Below are 13,037 nucleotides of genomic sequence, written 5' to 3' on the forward strand. Positions count from 1 at the left end.
TATATGTTTACTTAAACCCTCTCTGTTTAAAATTTGTATACTGTCACACAATGTACTTTATAATATACAGTATGCAAATTGGCCAGTTCTATTTTGTGTATTTGTCATGTAGTGTTTTGTATTGTCTGTCTGTACTGTCATTTGTCTCTCACTGTTTGCACTAGGTTGCACACATTGCACTTTATGTGGCTAGCACAACTTTGTCTTTTTTTTTGTAACACCATGGTCTCTGAGAAATGTTTTATTTCACTGTGTACTGCATTATCTATATATGGTTGAAATGACAATAAAAGTTTCTTGACTTTACCAAGGTTTACCCTCCCGTTTTGCTGCTTCTTCATTAAATGAGCCAAAGGTACTTTTCTCTTCCTCTGGACTAAGAAATGTTACAGCTATAATGCTTTCACAGGCCAATAATTTTGCAACAGTATTGCTAACTTCACACATGCAGCAACTGCAGAGATCATTCATTTTCAATGAGAGCTGATTTCTGGGGACATGAGCCACTATAGATGTAGGCATGTCCCGGGCTATGAAAAAGTTACATAGATGTACTGCTGATGTTGCGCTGATATTGGGATGTGGTAGCCTAGTCTTTAAGGTGTTGGGCTACCAATCGGACTGTTGTGAGTTTGATTCCTATGTCCACCAAGCTGCCACTACTGACCCCCTGAGCAAGGCCCTTAACCCTCAATTGCTCAGTTGTATAAAAATGAGATAAAATGTAAGTCGCTCTGGATAAGGGTGGCTGCTAAATGCTATAAATGCTGAATTTTCTGTCAGGTAAAATACTAATTGCACCACCAACTAGCAATAAATGTTATTATGGCATCTAGTAGTTTAAACACTTACTTGCGACTTCATAGTACAGTGACTGATGAATTTCAACAATAAAACTGTCAATGTGTGAGCATACACTTGAGAGGCAGAAAATACAAGATATAGGAAATTCCTGAATCATGGCCACGGTTTTATAATCATATACAATTCCATAATTTTAAATGAATAGATAAAGGTGACAATACCATAGCAATGATACACATTCGAGACACAAGTGAGAACAATGATCAGGTACTGTGCTTGAGGTGGAGCTAGAGAGGAACTAAGGGAAAATGAAGGGGGGGAAAAGGTTAATTGGAAGTTTTCATCACCGCATTATAATATCACTTGGCTCAGAGTGAGATTAAAATACTTTCATAAAAGTTGGGCCTCTTTTTTACTTTACATACAACTGGAGCTAAACCCCTTTAGTGACAGAGATTGAGTCATGCCCACTGTGATGCTTGCGCTTTCTATTTATGAGTGTTTCATCCTAATGACTACTACAGGAAATGGAAAGACTTTGTTTAATGTGCTATAAATTTTTATAGCCAGCCTGCAGGAATTGCTTGGTGTATTCATAAAATTTTCAATGCACGAAAATGATTCAGATGATTCATTTCACAAACCTCTCTATGTGTCAAGCCTTTGGGGGTAAAAAATCAAACCTTAGGAACTCTATGGTGTCACTGAACATTAAAATCATAATTCCACATTATAAACTTTAGACTAAATGAAATAAATGCATATTTTTATAGAAAAAAAATAACTGTTCTGTTTATAATGCTCATGAAAATACAGCCACTGGTTCGAGGAGGAATAAGGCTTTCCAGTTGTGCAGAGACTGAACTCACTGGCTTGTGTAAACTTATACAGAGACAAAAAGGTTGTGTTCAGTGTTTCAGTGATGGCTGGCTCACCATAAGCTCCTTGTAAGTAGAATTTCAGGATAAAACAGGAAAAGTTCACCAAGCACTTGGAGTTTTTGCTGTCATTACAAGGGCTGAGTAGGGCTGCGGATTACTCTGCTCCACTGGGTAAATAACAGAACTGTGAAATATCCCTGATTGGGTTTGCATAATGGCAGGTTCATATCTAGCACACAAAAAGGTTGAAAGCCTGGACACAGTTGTAATCTCAAAAGAGTAGGCTTGTGATTTTGACCATCAGGTTTGAATTAAGTCATTTGGAGGAGAAATGAAGTCTTGGGGAAAGTTTTTCAGGATAGTAGGATTCCTTGTAAAATCATACATAACGTGCATCACAAGTTGCATAATTATTTATTGTTCTACACCATTTTGTAGAATAAATAGTGTGAGTAGTGTACAGTATTCCAAAAAGAAGTGCACTTCAAGTACCTGGATGATGCATTTATAAAGTAAAAAAAAAAATTAAATGTGGAATGTTCCATAGCTTTGCTTACATAGCAAAAAAGGGCATGGAGACAGATAGGGATGCCAGCCACTGACACTGGATGAGAAAATGTTTTCAAGATGGCTGACGACACTAAAGTGGACAGGACATCTTACAAATGTCTTTTAAATTAGCCTACATTGTGTGATTTATTTTTTATTATTTTAAAAATTCACTGTATTTTGCTAAAGCTAGCGGCGTCACATTAAGAGAGTTTGAGGTCATTTGCCATCAAATGGAAAATGGCTTATTCTTTTGCTTTGTTAAAAAAAACATTAGTGTTCCATTTGAGATTATACATTTCTTCTAAAATTCATACAGAGAAGAACACAGTGTAAGTACATATTGTACATATTGGTTTATTTGAGATACAGATATAGACTTCAATAGCATTGAAAATTTTGTATACACAAGTAACAATTCAATAGAATTGTATGCCTGAATTGCTATGATAGTACTGATGGCCAGCCTAGTAACACTTTTGTTTTTATGTATTTTACTTGTCACTACTATTGTAATTATCACCATTGTTCTAAAAATGTACGTTGTAAGAAGTCACAAAATCTTTGATAATGGATCATATGATACATTTGCATACTGAATAACCCATAATACCTCACTATCTCTAACTGAAATAGGGGACTTTTGATCAGACATTGACAGGGCTCTCAAGTTTTGAAGACAGGCAAGAGTGACATCTCCAACCCCCACCCAAACGTGTTGTTGTGTTTGGTAAGGATCACTGAACACAATTTAACCAAATACAAAGTATTTATTCAATTTCCATTTATTAAATTGTGTGGTGTGTGTGTGTGTCTGTGTGTGTGTGTGTGTGTGAGAGAGAGAGAGAGATTATGACTGGTTGTTTATTGTAAGTGTTTGTTGCCTTTTTGGACTCTTTTATCATTAAAGGATGTTGGCTCCCATTTTAAACAGTTCAGCTCAAGCCTAGCCATGATTGAGGACAATGTCCCGTCCAGAGACAAGCTGTTTCGTGTTGAGGTTTTGTTCAAACCGACCATCGAAAATACCCTCTGGGCATCAGCATTAGAATGCGGAAGCACTAAAACCTGTCATGAAATATTAGTCACCGTGTGATAACAAAAATATGACTAGGCCTAGACCAGTGGTTCTCAAACCTTTTTGGCGTGCGGCCCCCCTTGTATACAGTGCATCCCTACTCCCTCCCCCTGGCACCATCTCAGGGCCCCCAGTTTGAAAACCACTGACCTAGACTACTTGTTCTGAGCAGGTGTTGTCAGTGAACCAGGGCCCCATGGCACCATCTCAGGGCCTCCAGTTTGAGAACCACTGGCCTAGACTACTTGTTCTGATCAGGTGTTGTCAGTGAACAGGCTGTAAAACTGTTGGCTAAGTTACAGATACTCATGAAAAACTGATGCTGATTATTTGGGAAACTTTCTCTAACAGCAGTCAAAATGTCATCGTTTGTGTCAAACAAGTTGTGCATTTGTTGTAACATTACAACAGGAGATCATGACTTTCTCTGTGCGCAAAATAATGATCGCAGCTCCAGTGGTTTTCTCTGTGGGTGAACAAGGATGATGGTGAACAATTCCAGGATTTGCTTTTTTTCATTTGTTGTTGCGTTAATTCTTACCCATATACAATAGTGCTCTTTTCTAATTGGCTATTGTGTAGCCTCTTTTTTGATTGGCTGATAAGTGGCAGGCCCGACTAAGAACTCCAGGGGAAACACGCTTGATTCCTGCCCGGTTCCATAGAGAGAGCGGTGCGGACAGATACATTTTGGGCGCTGCGGCATATTAAATATATGATAAATAATAATGTGACTGAGCTCAATGCGTGATACTTGAGAGCCCTGCATTGATGTACAGTGTCTTCTTGTTGTTCCATTGTGGCTGTCAGGAATAAGAGTTGCTAGAGTTAAAGTCAGCATGAGAAAAAACAAAAGAAAAACATCTTTATATTTTGTATTGCTTTTATCTTTCTGTTTAGGAATAGTTGCTTTACTCTTTGCTAATCCTCAACATTACATTCTCTTTCATTCAGCTTTAATGCAAAGGTTTAATATTTGATACACTGCACATGCTTCTATAACAGGTCCAGCAGTTGTTGATGATCTAAAAGCTCTTTAGCATAAAAGAGATTAGCCCACCTGATCAGTGGGCTTACATGTAATTACATTGTAAGTGGATTATCATGTTTTATTTTGATTAATGGTTAAAAGCTCATTGATCACTTTGCTTATAGTGCTGAATCCGAACAGTTTCACATTATCTTGCAGCAAAATCCCCAGTGCTGAATTAACAAGCAGTGTAAAGATATAATAGTTATTTCAGTTAATTAAACACTGAAGATTTCGCTGTGTAGGCAGTCTATACATATACCTTGCCAGGCTGGATATACCTTACCAATTACTGCACCAGTAAAAAGTTTAATAAATTATGTCTAATTATTGTTAATTACGAATATAATGTGTTCAAGGTTTTCAATTATTTTTTGTTTTAAAGATCAAAAGAATAGTTCCTCTTAAGCCTTTGATTAATACTATGCAGATGAAATGTTTGTTTTCTAGCATATTTGTACACTATAGGTTAGGATAATCAGGACCTTAAAGGAACTGAGGTAAACCACACATTCTTAAAAGCTATATAGATATTATTCAAAGCTATATAGTGACAAGAGGTTCTATATCAGTTCGTTCTTCATATATGGAAAACAACACTGTTATTAAATAACAAAGCTCGTACATCTTAAGTTTTTCTATCATTTAAATTCTCATTCTGTTACAAATCTACTAAACTATTTAAAGTTATTATTATTATTATATAACTATTAAAACATTTCAAGAATATGTTATGAACAAATATATATATATATATATATATATATATATATATATATATATATATATATATATATATATATATATGAACATGCCGTTTCTAAACATCTTGCAGCATTTATATATGTACTGTAATATATTTTATATATAATACCTGCATATTTATATTAAATTATTATAGTTTTTATTATTTTTATTATTATTATTATTATTATTATTATTTAATATGTATTATTACATGGGGGCACGGTGGCTTAGTGGTTAGCACGTTCGCCTCACACCTCCAGGGTTGGGGGTTTGATTCCCGCCTCCGCCTTGTGTGTGTGGAGTTTGCATGTTCTCCCTGTGCATCTTGGGTTTCCTCCGGGTATTCCAGTTTCCTCCCCCGGTCCAAAGACATGCATGGTAGGTTCACTGGCATCTCTGGAAAATTGTCCGTAGTGTGTGATTGCGTGAGTGAATGACAGTGTGTGTGTGCAGGGTGTATCCTGCCTTGATGCCCGATGACGCCTGAGATAGGCACAGGCTCCCCGTGACCCGAGGTAGTTTGGATAAATGGTAGAAAATGAGTGAGTGATGTATTATTATATTATATATTTTATTTTAAATAAGTACAGAACCCTGGAGTTCTTTCTAAAACCACAAGGAATCTATTTTATTTAAGAGTGTAGTTTTTCTAAGGAAGAGATACCATACAACCTTTACAATAGCATATTTTCTCCGTTATTTTATTTAATAAATTAGTGAAAAAATATCAAAGAAAGCCTCTAAACATGGCTGCTAAACATGGTTGCCCTGAACTACACTCCCCAGAAGACACTGCTGTTTACAAGCCATTCCCAATCACCAGACATCTGAACACACACATTTGTTCACAATCTCATACACTTAAACACACTCCGCAAAAAGGGACCCATGATCCTATATACTGTATATGGCTGTAAAGTAAATAGTTTGCCCTGTATGTTTGTCTATGCTAAGCCTTTTTTCTCTATGGTTTTCAACTATTTGCCTGTTTCATGTACCATATGCCTGTACCATACTTAAATAGAAATTTCACGTATCTGTACTTTACTTCGCTATTTAAATTTATGTCAACTTTCACTTTTACTCCACTACATTTCCTAGATAAAATGCATACTTTTACTCCGTTATATTTCCACTAAGCATCTTCGTTACTCGTTACTACAAAATAAAATCAGATAAAAGTCAGAGCTGCGCGTTAATCGGTTATGACGTTAATCAGCGGAAAGCCAGAGTTGATAGCACAAACAAAATATTAAAGGAAACAATCCATTTAATACTAAATAAAAATAACATTTATTGATTTGGTCTTTGTCTTATGAATGTTTTTTTTATTAATGACTGCATTCATTGGACACACTGTTTGTAGAAAATGCACACATACATGAACTGATTTGATTCAAGACTGGCATCATTACATCATAAAATTTTGGTGTCCACTTTTGCCATTTAATAATACCATAACTTTTGTCTTACTAATAGTAAGCAAACTATTAGTCGCAAACTAGTCGCTTTTCGGCAAAATTCGCCGTTTTTAATCAAAATATGTCATTTGTGTGAATCGTGTAGATCGGAAGAGTTCTCTTTCATCATCTCGTGTTCGACATCCACCTATGGGAAGGGCATCCGTTCCTGACCTCTACAGAAGCATCCAATTGCACCAAGTCTGGCTTGACAGTCAGGAGCGCGTGCCAAAGGCAGGTAAGGTAACGCCCCTTTATCCGTGTGCATAATGCACCTGCACGCGCTACCTTTCCTCAGTTAACATTCGCTTCTCGTGACTTCTGCTCCTACCTCACAGCTCCCTGGTTTTTTGGACTGCACTTGCTGTCTTTAGGAGGACATATCGGCTGATCAGCCTCCGCCGGACGTGCTCGTCCTCAGCCAGGTTAGCTTCGCGAGCCACCCACGCTCGCGCCCCCCTTTTTTCTGTGGGCTGCCCGCCTGCCTTTTTGCCTTTTTTTCTTTTTCCATGGCGCTTTCTAAAGCGGCGCCGGTTACTCCGGTGGACAGCCTATCGCGAGCCTGCCCTGCCGCGCGCGGTGCGCTCATTGCCGCGAGGGATTCCCATCCCTTCTGCGTTGTCTGCACGGGGCTCAAGCATGCGCAAGAAGCTCTTGACCTCCCGGAGAACTGTAGCCATTGTCTGGCGCTCCCAAAAAAGCTCCTGCGTCGCAGGCTCAAAACGGCTGCTGCCCAGTGTGTCGATTTCGGGCTGTCCGACTCGGAGGGGGAAAAAGACGATGCCGCTGCACACCCGGGGGCCTCCCGCGGTGCGACTTCCTCTGACTGGGCCGACATGTGTCCTTCCCCGTTTGAGGGTTTGCTACCGGCCGACGACCATTTCCCCGACGGACCGCCAGGTTCCGGGGACGAGGTCGAGGTGGGCCTTCTCAGTGGCTCGCATGACGAGGAAGCCATCCCATCTTCTGCGGTCCCTCAGGCTCCCTCCGCCCCGCCTCATTCGGTACTGCTGGAGCTTTGTGAGCGCACTGCCGCGCGGCTCAACATCGAATGGCCGACTCTCCTGAATGCTTCGGATCAGGAGAGAGATGTATATGACGGCAAGCTTCTGAGGCCTCCTGTCGGCCCGAGGAAGCAGCTTCTGCCCGTCCTCCCTGCATGTGCTAAACACATGAGACATTGCTGGGGTGATCCGCTTGACCTGAAACACGGTCTCGCGGGGCTTGAGGTGAAGGATATGGCGGGTCTGGGCATGGGCGACCCACCCGTGATCGAGCCTTCCATCGCCAGACACCTTAACCCATCTCAGGGCAGGCTGCTCGCCCCACCCAAGCCCGTCCTCCCGGGCAAGATGGATTGCTTCTCCGCGTCGATTCATCAGACTTCATATAAAGCCTCGGCTCTTTCTATCCGAGCTCTCAATGTCTCCTCGCTGTTGTCCACGTATCAGGCTGAACTCCTGCTTGATTTGGGTCAACAACTGGAGAGTGGTTCGCCATCGCCCGATCTCTGGAAGGAGGTTTCACGGTCAATGACCTCGTTCTCCACAATGCCCGCCAAACTGTCCAGGCGAGCGGGCACTCTATGGCTTTGTCGGTGGTCGGGGAACGCGCGCTGTGGCTTAATCTATCCGGTCTCCCCGATAGCGAGAAGTGTCGCATCGCGGGAGTGCCAGTTGAGCCGGGTCAAGCTCTTTTCGGCCTGGCCGTTGCGCTGACACAGCAGCGCTGCGACGATAAGAAGAAGGAGGACGAGGCTTTCAAGCTGTGTCTTCCTAGGAAGCCGGCGCAGCACCAGACGCCATCTGGGCGGCCGCCTAACGTTCCTGCTGCGGGACGCCAGTCCCACTACATGGGCAGGACCAACAAACCCCGTGGGAAACCACAGGCTCAGCAGAGCGGGCCCCCCAACCCCTGCTAGGCCCTGGGGTAAGGTGTCCTTCGCCGCAGCCGCGGCTAGGAAGCCTCCCAACCCCGCCCCTTCGGTCCAGAAACGAAAGCGGCCGACCTGATGTTTGGCCACAGGGGGTTTTCGGTCCGTGTTCATGGACGGCCAGCCCCCCGGACACCTGTTCTACCTTCCAGGTTCGCCCGTCCAAAAGTCGGAGGTTATCTTTCGGAGAGGTCACCCCCCCCTCGCAGGCGAGGGTTGCTCTTTGTTCTGCACAGCCTTCACTGTTCCCCATGTCATCCGGAGTGCGTTCCCCTGTTCCAGTGGGGAAGGACGTGGGATTGAGTGCAGAAGCAGTGTCACCAAACACCCCCCTTCACACTCCTCTCACAGTTTCGATAAAGGCTACGGCCCCAGTTTTCCACAAAAAGATGAAAACTTCTCTGGTTTTGCCATTGGAGGGCGCCATTGCACCATTAATGAACGATCTGGCCAGATCAGCTCCCCGCGTCCCGGGGAGTCACGTGATGGGGCCGCTCGGGAGTCACATGACAGCCTGGCTGTCGGTCTCAGCCCCCGATTGGGTGATTCACACAGTCACGAGGGGTTACAGACTTCAGTTTGCCAAATCACCTCCGCGGTTCAACGGAGTGGTCTGGTCTCACACGGACCACAGCTAAGCCCACATTCTGACAGACGAAATCTCATCTCTTCTCCAGAAGGGAGCGATTCGAGTTGTAGCCCCGCATCTAAGCGATCAGGGGTTTTACTCTTGCTATTTCCTGGTCCCGAAAAAGGACGGCTCTCTCCGTCCTATTCTGGATCTCAGAGTGTTGAACAAACATTTACGGAAATACAACTTCAGAATGTTGACACACGGCTCTCTCATACGATCGATAAAGCAGAACGATTGGTTTTGCTCGGTCAACCTAAGCGATGCTTTTTTTCACATAAGCATCTATCCTCCGCATATGAAATTCCTTCGTTTCACCCACCAAGACGAAAACGAATTCATGGTTCTCTCGTTCGGGCTCGCACTGAGTCTGAGGAAATTCTGTCTGTGCGGAGGCAGGGCTTGCGCGCTGAGAGTGGCGGGTCTCAGGATCCTGGCTTATATAGACGATTGGCTTATTATAGCTGATTCAAGAGAGAAAGTGATTCAAAACACTGCCCGTGTACTCTCACACATCGCTGCGCTCGCATGGCCGCACTGCGCCACTGGAGAGCTGCGGAGTTTTACACGCATGGGACCCCTCTCGGGGCGATCATGCTGCGGAAAGTGCTAACGACAGATGCCTCTTTGACAGGGTGGGGAGCCACTCAAGAGGGCAGATCAGTGAATGGTGTGTGGCTGGACTCACTTCATTCAGCCCATATAAATTACTTAGAGCTCCTCACTGTGTTGAAGGCTCTAAAGCATTTCTTGCCCCGCCTGCAGGGACATCATGTGCTGGTGCGTTGCGACAATACGACAGCTGTAGCACATATCAACCACCAAGGCGGCATGCGCTCCTCCAAGCTTCACGCTCTGGCTCACAAGCTGTTGGTGTGGAGCACACGGCATTTCCTGTCGTTACGGGTGACTCACGTCCCAGGCTTTTTGAAAAGGGGTGCAGACCTTTTGTCGAGGGGGAACCCGCTCTACGGAGAGTGGCAGCTCCACCCTCAGATAGTGAGGCTGCTTTGGGAGAGGTTCGGCCAGGCTGCCGTCGATCTCTTTGCCTCGCGCAAAAACGCCCACTGTCCTATGTTCTTCGGGACGAGGAGGCCCCCCTCGGCGTGGACGCTCTGGCTCATCCATGGCCCAGCGCGCTACTGTACACTTTCCCTCCGCTCTGCCTGATATCTCCGACTCCAGCCAGGGTCGCTGTACAGGGTTTGTCTCTGATCCTCATAGCTCCCAGGTGGCCCAAGGCACCTTGGCTAGCGGAGATAATACTTCTGCTATATGCGGAGCCTTGGCCCCTCCCGTTGCGCACGGACCTCCTGGCCCGAGCGAACGGGGAAATCTTTCATCCTCACCCAGACAGGGTGGCTCTCTGGGCCTGGCCCGTGAGAGGGCGAATTTAAGCACTATGGGGCTTCCCCATGCCAGGGCCTCTTCCACACGTTCGCTCTATGATTGCAAATGGCGTGTGTTTGAGGAGTGGTGCGAGGAGCGCCAGCTCGTTTCGTATCTGTGCTCCGTCGCTGATATTCTGGGTTTTTTGCAGGACCTTATCGATCGTGGCAGAACCTTTTCAACGATTAAGGTCTACTTGGCGGCTATTGCTGCGTGTCACGCCGGTTTTGGCAACGGTGGGACAGCACTCCCTTATCCATAGATTTAAGAAGGGCGCGCGCCGCGCCGGTCACCAGAAGTGTGGTCCCGGATTGAGATCTCTCCATGGTGTTGGAGGTGCTGGCCCAACAGCCTTTTGAGCCCCTGGGGGATATATCCCTCAAGCTGCTGTCCTTCAAGACGGCTCTGCTCCTGGCTTTGGCTTCCACCAAACGTGTCAGTGATTTGCATGCGCTCTCGGTTCATTCCTCGTGCACCAAATTCTCGCTCTGTGGAGATAAGGTTTTGCTTAGGCCTAACCCAGCCTTCATGCCTAAGTGCTTTCCAGCCTTCTCTGTTGGTGTGATTGAGCTCTCTGCTTTTCACCCTCCTCCCTTTTCTTCTGCGGAGGATCAGAGGTTGAATGCTTTGTGCCCTGTGTGTGCCCTACGGGCGTATATGGACAGGACTAACTCTTTTCGGAGGAGCGACCAGCTCTTCCTCTCTTGGGCCCCGGAGAACACGGGGAAACCAATCTCTAAGCAATGCCTCTCTCGCTGGCTTATGGGAGCCATCTCCTTAGCGTATGAATCTAGGGGCATGCAGCCCCCAGGTGGCCTCAGAGCTCACTCCACTAGAGGCTTGGCTGCTTCTTGGGCTCTGTTTGGGGGAGTGCCCCTGCAGGACATTTGTGATGCTGCGAGCTGGTCCTCTCCGCACACCTTTGTCAGGCACTACCGGCTTGATGTTACCCGTACCACGGTGGCTCATGCGGTCTTAAGTGTGGGCTCTTCGTAGCCACGAGCTACTAGGCCTGCACTCCTTTCAACCCTGTCTGCCCGGCCTGGTTATGCATGTTTCAAGCATATAGTCTCCCCCCTCCTGACGCCCAGGTTGGTCGATTCACATGTTTATATACATGTTCTTTTCCTGCAGGCGGCTTGCTTGTTGGACATCAGCGGGGTTCTAACATGTACGTTGCCACATGTCATGTTTCTCTTTGGCTGGGTTGTTTACCCCGCGCAGTATGTTATGTCTGCTGATTTGTGACGTGCCGAGCACCACCTTTTTGGCCGTCCTCTGGCTTACAAGGCCTCGCTGTGAGTGTATTGGGCAACCGGGGAGATATCTCCCATAGGTGGATCTCGAACACAAGATGATGAAAGAGAACAATAGGTTACTTTCGTAACCCCGGTTCTCTGAAACATCGAGTGGAGAGATCTACCAGGTTTGCCCCACTTGCTGCACGAGAAGCGAATATGCTCACTGAGGAAAGGTAGCGCGTGTCTGTCTAGCCAGACTTGGTGCAATTTCTTAAATCTACGGATAAGGGGGTGCTGTCCCACCGTTGCCAAAACCGGCGTGACACGCAGCAATAGCTGCCAAGTAGACCTTAATCGTTGAAAAGGTTCTGCCACGATCGATAAGGTCCTGCAAAAAACCCAGAATATCAGCGACGGAGCACAGATACGAAACGAGCTGGCGCTCCTCTTCTATGCTTCTGTAGAGGTCAGGAACGGATGCCCTACCCATAGGTGGATCTTTCCACTCGATGTTTCAGAGAACCGTGGTTACGAAAGTAACCTATTGTTTTTAGTTGGGGGTGGGCCGGGGGTTTCTTTCAGCTGCGTCCGAAACCGCTTACTTCCATCCAATAATTAGGCGAAGTAGTACTTTGGCGGCAGTTTTGGACGCAGCGTAGTATACCATCTATCAAGCTGATGCCTCGCGTCTCTACTTCTAATGACTTTTATGGCGAATGGCAAACCAACTTTTGGTGCATTCACCGCCACCAACTGGACTGGAGTGTGAAACCCTAGTAAGCAGATGACGCCTCACATCTCAATCATCCTCGCGTCTTTTGACCAATCAGCATTCAGAAGCAAGATAAGGCAATCACCTATTTTTTCTGGACATCGGCAATTCTGAGGTAAGTTAAATAAGTTTGTTTCTAACTATTTTATGCTTTATAACTTGGGTACTAGTTGCTAAAGTTTGCCAAATCAAGTGTAGACTGTTAGTAAGTCAAGTAAGTTTGTCGTGATACATTTTTAACTAACATTACCGCATCGAACTTTTACCAATCTGTTATTAAGCTTGTTAAGTCAGGGATGGCCAACAGCAACTGACAGGCAAGGCCCTTGTACAGACCGCAGTGTCTATAAATGAAGCCCGCAGGGACATATTAAACTAGGAATTTTAATTTTTAAAACATTTGAAATGACAGTCACGAAATAGCGTTCAGTTTATGATGTTATTTAAGGCTGCACATGCCAGCAAGGATGTCTTATCTAAGAAAAGTAACGTTAACCATAATTAAAACGACTTGTTCCTCAT

At 44.9% G+C, this 13,037-nt stretch overlaps 2 pseudogenes; both read left to right on the forward strand.

Moving 5' to 3' along the window:
• Positions 1-8,733: 8,733 nt before the first annotated feature.
• LOC132844773 (uncharacterized) lies at positions 8,734-10,510 on the forward strand (annotated as a pseudogene).
• A 5-nt stretch (positions 10,511-10,515) lies between these two features.
• LOC132844774 (uncharacterized) lies at positions 10,516-11,498 on the forward strand (annotated as a pseudogene).
• Positions 11,499-13,037: the final 1,539 nt, after the last annotated feature.

The sequence above is a fragment of the Tachysurus vachellii genome, chromosome 4, assembly GCF_030014155.1.
Source record: "Tachysurus vachellii isolate PV-2020 chromosome 4, HZAU_Pvac_v1, whole genome shotgun sequence".
In the NCBI taxonomy this organism is placed as follows: domain Eukaryota; kingdom Metazoa; phylum Chordata; class Actinopteri; order Siluriformes; family Bagridae; genus Tachysurus; species Tachysurus vachellii.